We start from the raw sequence: 14212 nt of genomic DNA, 5'->3' as shown, positions 1-14212 counted from the left end.
TATCTAAAGCACTTTGATTGTCAGTTTTATTAGTTTGACTTTGTTACTCACCTTCTCGAACTTCATCAAGTTGGATTTTGCTCCAACTTGTCATTTTGGAAAGATACTCCTTTTCCAAAAAGACACTGTCTCGAGCAACAAATATCTTGTTCTTAGACTGTTTGTAGAAGTAATACCCCTTGGTTTCTTTTGGATACCCCACATGGAAACACTTATCAGATTTTAGGTGAAGTTTGTCCGAAATTAATCTTTTGACATATGCTTCGCAACCCCAAATCTTAAAAAAAGACAACCGTGGAGGTTTCTTCGTCCATAATTCATATGGAGTCTTTTCGATAGCTTTTGACGGAGCGCGGTTCAGAGTGAGTGTCGCGGTTAAAAGTGCGTGTCCCTACAAAGAGATAGGAAGATTGCTAAGACCCATCATTGATCAGACCATGTTTAACAAGGTTTGATTCCTCCTTTCAGACACTCCATTCCATTTTAGAGTTCCGGAAGGTGTTAACTCTGACAGAATGCCATGTTCTTTCAGATGATCGTCAAATTCGTGGCTCAAATACTCGCCACCTCGATCTAATCGAAGTGCTTTGATTTTCTTGCCAAGCTAATTTTCCACTTCACTCTAAAACTCTTTGAATTTCTCGAAAGATTCAAATTTGTGTGACATAAGGTAGACATAGCCATATCTACTAAAGTCGTCCGTGAAGGTGATTAAATAGCGATAAACATTTCTTGCGATTGTGCTCATTGGTCCACAAACATTCATGTGTATAAGACGCAATAAGTCACTAGCCTTTTCTCCCAACTTGGAGAATGGTTGCTTTATTATCTTGCCCAGTAAGCATCCTTCGCAGTTTTCAAACGACTCTAAGTCAAATGAATCAAAAATCCTTTCATGAAGAAGTTTCTTGATGCGTTTGATGTTAATGTGGCCAAGACGACAATGCCACAAGTAGGTTTGATTCGACTCAATGGTCTTAGCTCTTTTGGTGGTATCATTACCATTTGTACAGTCACAACTAGAATATGTGATCTCGTAAAACATATAATCAAGACACATAAAACAACCATTGTTATAGTCATGTGATCAAAATAACCCGGCGTCCAGCGCCATAGATCAAAATATGTTCAAAACATAATAAAACAAGAATTAGTTCTATTACAAGCCAAAGACAAATAATGTGCCTACAAGCATGATGGAAAGACCATCTCCATTGTCCGCTCGTAGTTGCACATCCAGTTGTGAAGCCCTCTCACTTGGTCCTTAAAAATGGGAGCATAAAGTGAGTCATACTTGGTATCAAATACCTATGAATAGCTTATATACAAGTGTTAATGAAGATACCTGAGGTAAATGAAACATTCCTCTTCTCCTCATCCCTTTGGAAGATCTTGCATTCCCTCTTGTAGTAGCCTTGCCCACCACAATAGAAGCATCGCATATTCGCTTTGTTCTTGAACTCCTTCTTTTTTGCTCTCAAGGGAATTTTGGTTGCTCCATAGGATTTGGCCTTGCGAAGCAACTACACCACATCTCTAAATGAGTGTGATTCCTTTCCCGCAGCTATATGCATCCTAAGTGCATCATAGCCCGAGTGGAGTGAGGCAAGCAAGATATGACCCGCTATCTCATCCTCCAATGGGATTCCGAGAAGCTCCATGTGCTTGAAGAGCCTAGTCAGTCTAAGCACATGAGGTTGGAGGGGCATACCAAGTCTCAATTTGGTATTGTAAACCCTCGACCAAAGCCGATACCTCTTCTTAGCAATGCAACCCTATTCTGGTGGCTTTATCTTCATGTTTGAGAGTAAACTAGTCACGTCAAACACAAGTCCATCATAATTCCCATTGAGACTCTTGGTGACACTCACATTGACAATGTCCTCAAGTGCTTTGAGGAGCATGTTCGGAAAATAGGAGAACTTTTCCTTCCATTCTTCCGAGATGGAAATAGCTATTAGTCGTGAGACTTTCTTGCAATCAAAAGACCATGCATAATGAGTTTCATCACTCATGATTCCCTTCGAGTAGAAGCTTGGAATGGGAGTATCAAGAATGTACTCCGTGGAACAATTCCGAAGAGTTTTCCGGAGTTCCTCTTCCCATTCCCTGAAGTTGACCAAGTTTAGGCTAAAAGCCTCAACTTGTCGGGGAGTTCCGGGCACATTAAGTTGTTGTTATTATTAATTGCAGACATGATTCTACAATTGAAATAATTTACAATGAAAAACCATTCATAAACCAATAAGTTTGAAATTTAAAGCATACATGCAAATTTTCAATCTTATCGTGCGTTTTATCCACACATTTAAAATTGTCCCATTTAGGCGAGAATAAAACGATTCCAAGACCCCAAAAATCAAAAAGTGATTAAAAATGCTTTGGCTTGTCTTAACACTTAATATTTTAAGGAAAACAATCCAATTTCTAAAAGCTCTAAGCTACTCTTAGTTTGATAAAACGTCACATCTAATGCTTTCTTTACGTTTTATCTCCATTGCCATGACATCTAAGGACTCCTTACTGATATCGTTGAGTCTAACAAAAACTAACGTGTATTCGATGCCTTGCTTTGGCAAGCGCACCAACATACCTTACTTTCCTAGGAAAGTAGTAATGATGTACTTTGGCACAACCCATTACTATTCTCATTAGTTCCGTAAGTGTCATTTTGGAACAACAAATTTAACTCAATTATCTTTGGGACTTAGGGTTTCTATGTTGGTTGATTTAAATGAACTTAACTAATCATTCAACATTCGAAATCCTAAACATGCATAAAACATCGCAATTATATAAGCAATATATATAAAGCATAATAAAGATGCATTTGGCAACTAGCATGACCCCTTGAACTTGAGTCTTCAAATCTTAAAGGGGCTTCGTTGCATCCTCTTGGCTCGTCTTATTAGAAACACCGTCTTCGAGACATCTCCACCAATTATGCAACTACTAGTAAGACTAGGACTAATCTAAATATTAAGGTACAAAAATACGCAACGGTACGCAGACCGTATTTAGATTTACAAAAATACAAAACGGATCGCAGTCCGTATTTACTATCCTAGTCGGGCCCCACTAGTTGCCATTTTGTAAAACCTGCATTAGAATATCTATTCCATTTATCCATTCACTAACGTGAATAACCCATGCATTTTACAAAGTAAATCCAGCAATAAAGCAAAACACGCGTAAACTAGTAACTAACTCAGGTGGTTAATCCAATCAACGTGCCTAATTAAAACTAGTCAAAGTTGTTAACCGATTATGTGATTAAATGCAATAAAATTAACTCAAATAATTAATGAAGCTCCCACTAAATTCGCATCCAACTTAATTAAAATTAATCTAATTAATTTAATTAAATCGGTTTACCAAATTTTGCCAAAATAATTTATCAAGTGTCGGGAAAAACCGAGGCCTAGCCTCTTTTTAATTAATGCGAAAAACCGCAAACAAACACGCAAAATAGTAGCCCAACAACCGGCCGAGTGCATAACATCCAAGCCATGGGGCTAGGCTTTCTAGGCACTAAGGCCAAGGCTTGCGTGCGGGTGCTGGCAAGCCCAGTTAGCAGCACATGCCACCTGCATGCTGGCACTAGCAGCCTCGCAACATGCTACGCATGCTCGCACGTTGCTGGCACTGTCAACGTCTAGCTTGCCTGCTAGTGCTCGCGAGCCTCGCTGTCTAGCAGCACTTGCGGGCACGCTCTAGCATCCACGCGCAACAACCCGCATCACTGCACCTGCTGCTTGCACATACTAGCGCACCAAGCACAACACACATCCTCAGCAGCCACATGCGGGCTGAGATAGCAGCCCAGCTAGCCGAGGGTTATGCTCGAGGCTTGTGCCTCTGCTTATGCCTCGGAATTTATTCCGATTTTTGTGTGAAAAAAAATTAAATCTAAATTATATTTAGAATAAATATTGAGCAAAAATGAAAATAAAACAAGTCCAACTTAAATAAATTCAATTTTTTTGTGCACAAACCAAATTTAATTCAAGAACCATTCTTTCAATTATTTTTGGCTCAACTTGATGCTACAAAAATTGAGGGCTATTCTCAACCTTAATTTAACCAAACATAAATTAATAATGAGATTTGACAAAATAAAAGGAGTTGCAAAAATTAAACACAATCATCCAATGAAAATTTTCCAACACTAAGTTGTGTAAACTTGAAAAAAATTACATCCTTCCAATATGAAGAGTAATCAAATTTTTAGGACTTTAATCAACTCAAAATGATTAAAATCAAAAATTAGTTCAACATGGAATTTAGAAAGTTAAGTTCCAACCAAATAAACAATTAAAGATTGGATCTTTAACATTTTAGGGGCTTCAAAAATACAATTCACCAAAAACATTCACACTTGAAGCAATTAATTTGCAAATATGTGAAATTGCAAGTTTATATGAAAAATGAACTCACCAAATTAAGAAAAAATTATGACTTCATAAATATGCTTAATAAAGTTTATTATTGCAGTAGATTAATGGTGTAACCATACACATAATCTAACATTAACATGCCTTAATTAATCAAGGTTTAAAGATTTAAATTTTTTTGTCAAAAACGAAAAACCCCTTGTAAAACATGTTTCTGGATGGATTTTGGCTTCTAGAGCTCCCACAAAGTGCATCAAAAACAATTTAGAACATCAATTCCACCCAAAATTCACTAGTCTTAGGTCGAAATCTGGGTTCTTTAGCCAAAATTAGTTTGAATACCAGATTGAAACTAATTAAAACGAGCATATAATCCAATTAGAAAGCAAAAGAAGAAATTTAAATCCATTTAAATCACCTTAATTTATTGTTAGTTACAATAATTAAATGCACACGGCTCTGATATCGCTGTTGGGTTTTGTGATGTCCAACACCATGCGGAAGGAAACCCGCCCAAAATCCGCACACAAATAAAAGTAACTAAGCATGTATTAAAACCATAATCACATAATTAACAAGAGGAGAGAGAAATAATCATTACCCTTGATGCGTGCTTAGCTCTAACTTAGAGCTCGGACTTGAAAGCGTAGAGTCCCGCAAATGCACGAACCTCCGACGGCTAACACCCTCACTCCCCGAATCGACCGGGCCCTTACCCCGAAGCTTAGTCGGGGCTAGGGCAAAAAGAACTTAGAGTATTAGAACGAAGGTTTTCTCTTCTTGGAGATCCCGTCAAGTTCACAACTCAAGTTTTCCTTCCCAATGCCAAATGATTGATATTTATAGGGAAAGGAGCCCTTGAAATCCCATCTCTCATTAATGTGGGAGAGTTGGGAAAAATGCAAAATGGAAATTAATTTAATTATAAATTAAATTAAATATCCAAATTAATCACAAAACGACAAGTGGCAAGGGGAGAGCAAGTGGTTAGGTGAGGATCACTTGGGGGGACCATCCACCCCTTGCTCCCCATGCAAACTCTTAACAAACCAAGCGAACAAGTATATGCTAGCTAGCGGCCCGCCTTGGCAGCCAACGCAACCTCGCTAGCGCTTAGCGTCATGGCTGGGTCTGCTAGCCAGCCCGCATGCACGCACGCACAGCCAGCAGGCCATGCACGCAATGTGGGCTGCTGCTGCTACGTTGCTTGTGCTAGCTAGCTGCTGTGCTGCTATAGATAGCTCTTGCGAGCTGCTGCTGCTGTGCTGCTATCGCTAGCATTGCCTAGCTAGCTGCTGCTATCACTCGTAAGGCACAACAAGAATTTGCGTGCTGCTGGCCTTGCTAGCAATGGTGCGGCTGCTGCTAACACGCTAGCATGTGAAAGGAATGGTGTCCTTCCCACAAGTGTGTTATTCCGATAGAGGGTTCTGAATTATCAGAAAGCTAATTCTTCGGTGAGTTTAAGTGATCGGAATGCCTAGGTGGAGGCCGCTTCCGATTAGTAATATTAATGTGTAATTAATATTACGGCTTAATCTTGACTGAACCCTTTGGGTTGCACCCCAATCGAGTAACCGATCTCAAAAGATGAACCAATCCGAAGAATTAGATGAGTTATTAGAGTATTACGAACAAAGACGTCGGATATCGAGCTAAGAGTGTCCAAACCGAGCGTCACAAGTTAAGCCGAATTTCGAATTTAAGGAGACGTAGAATCAAGCAAGCAACAAGTACGAGCCAAGCCATAGCATCGCATCGCATTGGCCTAGCCATGCGGGTGCTAGGCTAGGTGAGGTCCCAAACCGCATACGTGCTAGCGTGCCAAGCATTGCCCAGCACTCGCACATTGCACAGCACAAGCATCGCAAGCTACGTGCCATGCGTGTGTATGCTATGGCTATGCGTGGATGGATGTGCGTGCTTGCACTAGTAGAAAAATCGAAAAAGCCACCCCCCTTTTGCCACCGGTTCTTAAAAACCGGTGGGAAAAATAGTGGGCTTGATTTTGGATAATCACTTTTGCCACCGGTTCCTGAAAAACCTGTGGGAAAATTTTATTATCCCCACCGGTTCAAACCAAACCGGTGCAAAAAACCCTTGCTAAATATAAATAAAAAAACCCGGTCTCTTTCTGTCTCTTTCATTTCCTCATCTACCTCTCTCTCTCCTTAAAAACCCACCATCTATTCTCATCTCTCGTTCTTCTCTCATCTTCTTCTTCCTCATCTCTCGTTGTTCTCTCATCTTTTTCTTCTCTCATCTCTCATTCTTCTTCCTCAACCACCGGCCTTAGTCGAAGACCAAGCACAACAATCATCGCCGCCACCGTCATTAGAACCAAGTGTTAAATTGCCTTGATTTTTTTGGGTTTAATTGATGTAATATGTTCGAAATTGCGGGTTTCAGGGTTTCTCGGTTTTTTTTTTTGGAATTTCGGTTTTTTATCTGATTTTTTCTATCAATTTGTGTTAATTTTTATTGCCTATTTTCTGAATTTCGTGCTTATTTTTTGTTTCTTATTTTCTGGCAGTATCTAGTTTCCCCTTTGAGTGTTTTGATTTTTTGAAGCCATTAATCAGTATACTCCTCAATTTGAAATGTTAGATTCTAAGGAATGAGCTTTGTTTCAAACTTCTAGGGTTTTCTGGGTTCGAAATTTCTGGGTTTTTCTTTGTTCGAAGTTTCTGGGTTTTCAAGGGTTTGCTCTGCTCTGATTTCTAGGCTTTTGTGATGTTTCTAATTGGGTGCTCTTGAATTGTATCTCGCAATCTTTAATTATTGTGCATTTGTTGATCCAACTATCTAATCTTTTGAATTTTGCCACCAATTTAGGTATATATTCTTTTTTCTGGCAGCTTATAGAATGGATATGCTCCTAAAAGCTTTATTCATCTTGACATTTGGCAGTAATATTAATCAATTATACTAATCACTCAGCTAAGTCTTCTCTCTCCATTTTTAGTTTTTATTGAATTATTTCAATTTTATCTTATTTAGGTTAGTTGTATTGGAAAATATATTTGGATGCCAGCAACTGTGATCTGTTGTTGGCCGAGGGTATTATATTTGCTTGGTTGCGTTTGGTGATGTGAAGTTCACTGTTGGTGTTGGGAGTGTGATTATGATATGATATTGATTATGATTATGAGATTGTTATGTTGATTATATATGTCTGTGATATTGATTGAGATTATGATTATGAGATAGTTATGATATTGATTATGCTTATGCTTATGATGATGATTATGATTATTAGATTGTTATGTTGATGAATATGCTTATGTTGATGATTGAGAAAATGTTGGTGATTTGAGAATGATTTAATTGATGGCTATAAGATTGTTACGTTAAATGTTATGATAATGTTGGGGATTTGAGAAGGATTTACTTGATGGCTATAAGATTGTTGTGTTAATGATTATGATAATGTTGGTGATTTGTCCTTGATGTACTTGATGGCTATAAGATTGTTATGCTAATGGGTATGATAATGATGGTGATTTAAGAATGATTTACTTGATGGTTAATAGGGTATATATAACCTTAAGTGAATACAATTTGCTCTGTATAATGGGGGTATACAGTTTGTTTGCATCAATGATGTGTGTCAAAAAAATGAGATTTTCATCCCAATTTCTAGTCAACACTATTTGCCATTAGATTCTAATCATATGAAATGGTTGTTGAGACTTTTAGGCAGAAGTTTTGACTATGTTAGGGGTTGATGATAAGTTACACAGTTACACTAGGATAATCCATATGATGAAGGGACTCACTTTCATACTTCTCACTGTGATTTGCTCCGGTTTGTCCGTTGAGGTAACACAGTTTGAGAAGTTTTGGATAAAAAAACCCCTGATGGATTCATGAATTATTCATTTTTTTTATATATTTGTACCATTATTTTGTGACTTAAAATTTAATTTAAATTAAAATATTTTGAATTCAATTAATCCTACTATTTACTTTAAAAAAAAACAAAATTAATCAATGATAAATATCCTGATCAAGCTACTCATATATATCAATCTCAAGGTTAAATGAGCACCGAAATAGGTAGTTTAATCGCTACTCTTTCTTGATTTTTATGTTAAATTTGGATACTTGCATGAAGAATATAATGCAACAGGCAGGTCATTCATAGGGATGTTAAAGACTTGTAATGTGATGCTTGATTTGGATTTTAACCCTAAACTTGGTGATTTTGGATTGGTTGAGGTCTATGACCGAGATTCTAGTTTGAGGAAACCAACTATTCTAGCTAAGACAATGGGGTACTTAGCCCCGGAGTATCTTCACTGATTAAGGTACAAGTTTCTATAGGAGATTAGTGTTCTTAAGCCATGATTTCGGATGTTAGTTAGTTTGTCCTAGTCTTAGATTTTCTTTATTTCTGCTAGAACTTTTGATTGCAGTTCGGCATCAAGTCTACTATCATGGTTTATATTTGCTTGATGATTTCATTTATGAACACCTAATCATGTGAGTAAGCATTCTCAAGTGAAACCTGAAGTAACCTGTCTTTGTAGCATGCTTCTGCTTTCCTGCAAAGTACCCTGAAGTAAGGGATGATTTAACTTGTAAAAGTTACCCAGGTTGCTTAGAGTTTTTGAATGAACTAGTTTATATAATTGCTACTTCTATATGTTTGCAGTGTAATGAATAACGATTGCTGATGGTAGTAACTTTGGGTAATAGTTAACTTGAAGGACAATTCAAAGGAATTGGGCTAACTTGTGTGATATGTGTGTAATAACATCTACCAAAGCTTCCCTTTAATTTAACAGGAATGCGTTAAGTAACGCTTGTTTAATCTTTGACTTCTGAAACCAATGCTTTTGTTCTTTCAATTGCATATCTCCTCAGTTTGAAGGTGGTTTATGCTTGTGATTGTCCTTCAATGAAATTCAACTGTCTTTAATCATCTGGCTGCTGGTAAAGACAATAAAATTTTCAGTTAATCATCTGGCTGCAACCCTGCAAACAGGAAGGTTCTCTACTTTTAGGCAATTACAACACTATTTTTTTCTCCTCAGGAAATCAATATAGTGAAGTTCCTGTGAACAAGAACGTGAAGTGAAGGCCAAACTTTTGCAAATGATGGAAGCACGGTTTTCTACTGAATTAGATAGTACAAAGCATTCTCAAGATCTGCACTTTGATTATAGCTATCATCAGACATAAACTCTATAAGGTTAGACTACCTCATTTATGGTTATTAATTTATCTTGTAGTTGTTTCTATCATGAATTTTAAACTTAGGCTATTATAATGTCTCACATTCTCAGTTCAATGCCAACATCCAAGGACACTCGGGTTAATCAATGAAGATCTGACATCTGATGAGTTGTTTTGCTGCTGCTGATGATGATGGCTTGCGTTACATCATTAAACGACCATGAAATCATGATTTTTGGATTCTGAATATAGCTTGGTTTGGGGAAACATGAATGGAGGTTTATTATTGCCTTGAATTGTTGTGTATTGATTTCTTCATCTATACCTACTCATTTTGTTAATAGTTAACTTTTTTTTTTTAGTTTTTTAAAGTGTAATATTACAAGTTATTGAGGCAAATATATGTGTTTTATGTATATTATGATTATATATAAGTATTTGATACAATTTAAGTGAAAAAAATGCAAAAAAAAAAAAAAAAAAAATTTTATTTTTTGGGGCACTTTTGCCACCGGGTCAGTGTGAAAACCGGTGGCAATGATGATGTTTTGCCACCGGTTCAATTGAAAACCGGTGGGAAAAGTGCTCAGCTTAAACCTAAATCAGCATGTTTTGCCACAGGTTCACCCCAAAACCGGTGGGAAAAGTTCTTTTTGCCACCGGTTTAAAACCGGTGGCATATCTTTGAAGATTTGCCACCCCCTAAATCAAGAACGGTTCAAAACCGGTGGGGAATGGGGGGTTTGAACCGGTGGGGATTGGGGTTTTTTGTCTAGTGTTGCTAGCATAGCAGCACCAGCCATCGCAGCATGCTGAGCATCGCAAAGCATAGCTCGCAACATCGCAAGCTATGCGCGCATGTATAGTGGATGTGCGTACTTGCTAGCATAGCAGCAACAACCTCAGTATCGCAGGGCTAGCAGCACGCAAGTGCTTTTTGGGCTTTGCTAGCACGAGCATCGCAACACTCTCGCATAGCAACACACATTGCAGCAACAACCCACATTGCGTGCGTGGCCTGCTTGCTGCACGCATGCATGTGCGAGCTAGCTGGGCAGCCCAGCCTTGATGCTAAGCGCTAGCTGGGCAGCCTTGGCAGCCAAGGCAGGCTGCTAGCCAGCCATGTGTACGTGGTCAGCCCGGTCAAAAGTAAGGACCTGTCTTATGGCCTTGCTTAGGGAGCAAGGGGATTTTTGTCCTCCCTTTGGTGGTCCTCACCTACCTATGCTCTCCATATGCCACTTAGAGCATGTTGATTGCTTTGCATTTTAATTTGTTTTTGATTAAAATAAATTGAGGAAAAATGCAATTCTCCCACATTGATGGGAAAAGGGAGATCAAGGCTCCCTTCCTTATAAATACCCAAGTTTTGGGTTTGGGAAAAATCACTGGAGTTGAACTCAATAAGGCATCTCCTTGAAAGTTGGAAAACTTTTAATTTCGTAATACTCTGGTTTTTCTTTGGTCAAGTCCCGACTAACCTTCGGGATAAAAACCGCTCAGGTCGGGTCGAGGGTGCGAGCCGTCGGAGGCCTTCGCACTTGCGAGGCTAGAGCTTTGAAGTAAGAGCTCGTAAGCGAGCGAAGCACGCGTCGAGGGTAAGAATGTCATTTCTCTTTTTTTCTCTTTTGTTGTTTAATTATGTGATTGCATGTTTAGTTGCTTTAATTAGTGGGCGGGTCTTGGGCGGGTTTCTCTTCCGCGTAGTGTCGGACACTACGAAACCAAACAGCGGTATCGAAGTTGCGCTCACTCTAATTATTGTAACTAATAATTAAATGAGGTGGTTTAAAATGGATTTAAATTTCTAGTTTTGTTTTCTAATTAGGTTAGAAACTCGTCTTAATCCGTATTTTAGTAATTTTGGCTCACGAACCCAGATTTCGACCCAAAAATAGTGAATTTTTGGTGGAATCGATGTTCTTAATCGTTTTTGACCTCTAGGGCTTACCAGAAGTTTTTTCATTAGATGAATGGGTTTATTTTTCCAAACTCTTTAATTTTGTCAAATCTCATTATTAATTTATGTATTGTTAAATTAATTACAAGTATAGCCCTTCAATATTGTAGCATCAAGATAAGCCTAAATTAATTTAAAGAAAGGTTCTTGAATTAATTTTGGTTTGTTCACTAAAATTGAATTTATTTAAGTTAGACTTGTTATATTTTCATTCTTGCTCAATGTTGATTCTAAAATTAATCTAGAGTCAATTTTATGTCAAACGTGGATCGGGATTAAATCCCGAGATAAAAGCACGTACATCGAAGCATTCATCGCCCAAGCACCACCTACGGCTAGCCGGGCTGCTCATGCAGCCTGCATGTGGTTTCCGAGGTGTGTGGGCTGATCATGCTACGATAGTGCGCTATTGTGTGCGAGCTTGGTGCCCACTTGGAGTATTGATGCGTGGTGCTACGTGGATGCTGGAGGCTACCCTCACTTGTTGCTAGGCAGCAAGGCCTGCGAGCATCAGCAGGGCAGCTACACGCTGCCAGCGCCAGCAAGCATGCAAGCATGCGCAGCATGCAAGCATGCGCAGCATGCAAGCATGCGCAGCATGCAAGCATGCGCAGCATGCAAGCATGCGCTGCTGGTGCCAGCACGCGTGGCGTGCTCTGCTAGCTAGGCAGGCCAGCACCCAAGCACGCATAGCCAAGGGGCCTTGGTGCCTAGCAAGCCTAGCCTCATGTCTTTGATGATAGGCACTTGGCCATTTAGTGGGCTACCTTTTTGTGTTTAATGGGCCAGTTTTAATTATTTTATTTATTTATTCTAACGAGGCTAGGCCTCGGTTTTGCCGGCATTTGCAGAATAATGAGGCAAAATATGGGTTAACCGGCTTAATTAATTTGATTAATTAAGTTGGATGCAGAATTCAGTGCGAGCTTCGTTAATTACTTGAGCTAATTTATTGCATTTTAATCACATAATTGGTTGACAACTTTTGACTAGTTTTGATTAGGCGCGTTAATCGGATTAACCACCTAAGTTAGTTACTAGTTTGCGCGTGTTATACATTGTTACTTGTTTTCGTTGTAAAATGCATGGGCCATTCACTCATAGTGAATGGATGAATGGAATCTATATTCTATCTCAGGTTTTGTGAAAATGGCAACTAGTGAGGCCCGACTACGATAGTAAATACGGACTGTGATCCGTTATGTATTTTTGCAAATCTAAATAGGGTCCGCGTACCGTTGCGTATTTTTGTACCTTAATATTTAGATTAGTCCTAGTCATAGAAACTAGTAGTTGCATAGTTGGTGGAGATGTCTCGAAGACGGCGTTTCTAATAAGACAAGTCAAGAAGTTGCATCAAAGACTCAAGGGGTCATGCTAGTTGCCAATTGCATCTTTTACTTATGTTCTATATATATAATTGTGTTTATATATGATTGAATGGTATGATAGATGCATGTTTAGGATTTCAAATGCTGCGATGATTAGTTAAGTTCACTTAAATCAACCAACAGACAAACCCTAGGTCCCTATAATATTGAGCCAAATTTGTCATTCCTAGAACAACACTTACCGAACTAATGCGCGTAGTGTTTGGTTACGCCAAAGCGAGGCATCACTACTTCGCTAGGCACGTAAGGTATACTAGGTATACAAGTTGTTCATGGTTAAGCTCAATGATATCAGTAAGGAGTCCTTAGATGTCGTGGCAATGGAGATAAAATGTCATGGAAGCATTAGATGCGATGTTTTATTGAACCAAGAGTAGCTTAGAGCTAGTAGCAATTGGATTGCTTACCTTAAAATATTAAGTGTTAAGACAAGCCAAAGCATGCTTAATCACTTTTTAATTTTTGGGATCTTGGAATAGTTTTATTCTCGCCTAAAAGGGATAAATTTTAATGCATGGATAAGACGCGTAATAAGATTGAAAGTTTGCATGTATTATTTGAATTTCAAACTTATTATGTTGTGAACTTGATAAATGGTTATACTTTGCACTTATATTGGTAGAATTCTAAATCAAATTATATTGTTTTCAATGATTGGTAAAGGAAATCTTTTGAGAATGGTTCTCAAGGAAAGAAAAGGCATTTCTAAAATATAACTTCTCATAATTGACTTGTATAACTAAAGTCCGAAAGAACGGTAGGATATCATGTATTCAAAATACTTGGTAGTTTTTGTGAACATGAAATATTGAGTTGAAAAACTCAAATTGTCAATAGTTGACAACCAACATATGTTTTCGGTTCATACACTAATGAGTAGGACTCATTGATGTAGTAATTCTAGTACGAATTGAAGGAAAAGATGGAACTCTGTTTCACGGCGCATGAGATGCTTAATTATGCCTAACAAAGTGTAAAAGTCAAGGAACTTAAAGAAATGGTTCTATGAGATGGTGTATGATAAGAAATATAGGAAAAAAGGAACAAAGGATAGGAATAAGATTCCTTTTCTACCCACAAGTTCATGTTATTGTGTTTAACTTAGCAATTCGTTATCTTCACAAGTATTGGATACTACTTGAGTGTTCCACTTTGAAAGTGACCTCAAACCATTGAAGTCAAGCTGAGTTATTGACTTACAAGCTTAAAATGAAGCAAGTAGTGCTACATCAGTTGTAAGGTCATTTGCTTTTGTTTAAAGTCCTTTTAAGCCAAGGTTGGAACGA

General features: G+C 38.2%; 1 long non-coding RNA gene across 1 annotated transcript; it reads left to right on the top strand.

Moving 5' to 3' along the window:
• The first annotated feature begins 9227 nt into the window (after positions 1 to 9227).
• On the top strand, positions 9228 to 9974 carry LOC110682648. The gene is made up of 3 exons (XR_002503426.1): positions 9228 to 9332; positions 9434 to 9591; positions 9686 to 9974. It is a non-coding gene; the product is annotated as an uncharacterized LOC110682648 (long non-coding RNA).
• The last annotated feature ends 4238 nt before the right edge of the window (positions 9975 to 14212 follow it).

Source organism: Chenopodium quinoa, unplaced genomic scaffold (assembly GCF_001683475.1).
Source record: "Chenopodium quinoa cultivar QQ74 unplaced genomic scaffold, ASM168347v1, whole genome shotgun sequence".
NCBI classification, from domain to species: Eukaryota; Viridiplantae; Streptophyta; class Magnoliopsida; order Caryophyllales; family Amaranthaceae; genus Chenopodium; species Chenopodium quinoa.
This window is presented reverse-complemented; position numbering and strand designations above follow the sequence as displayed.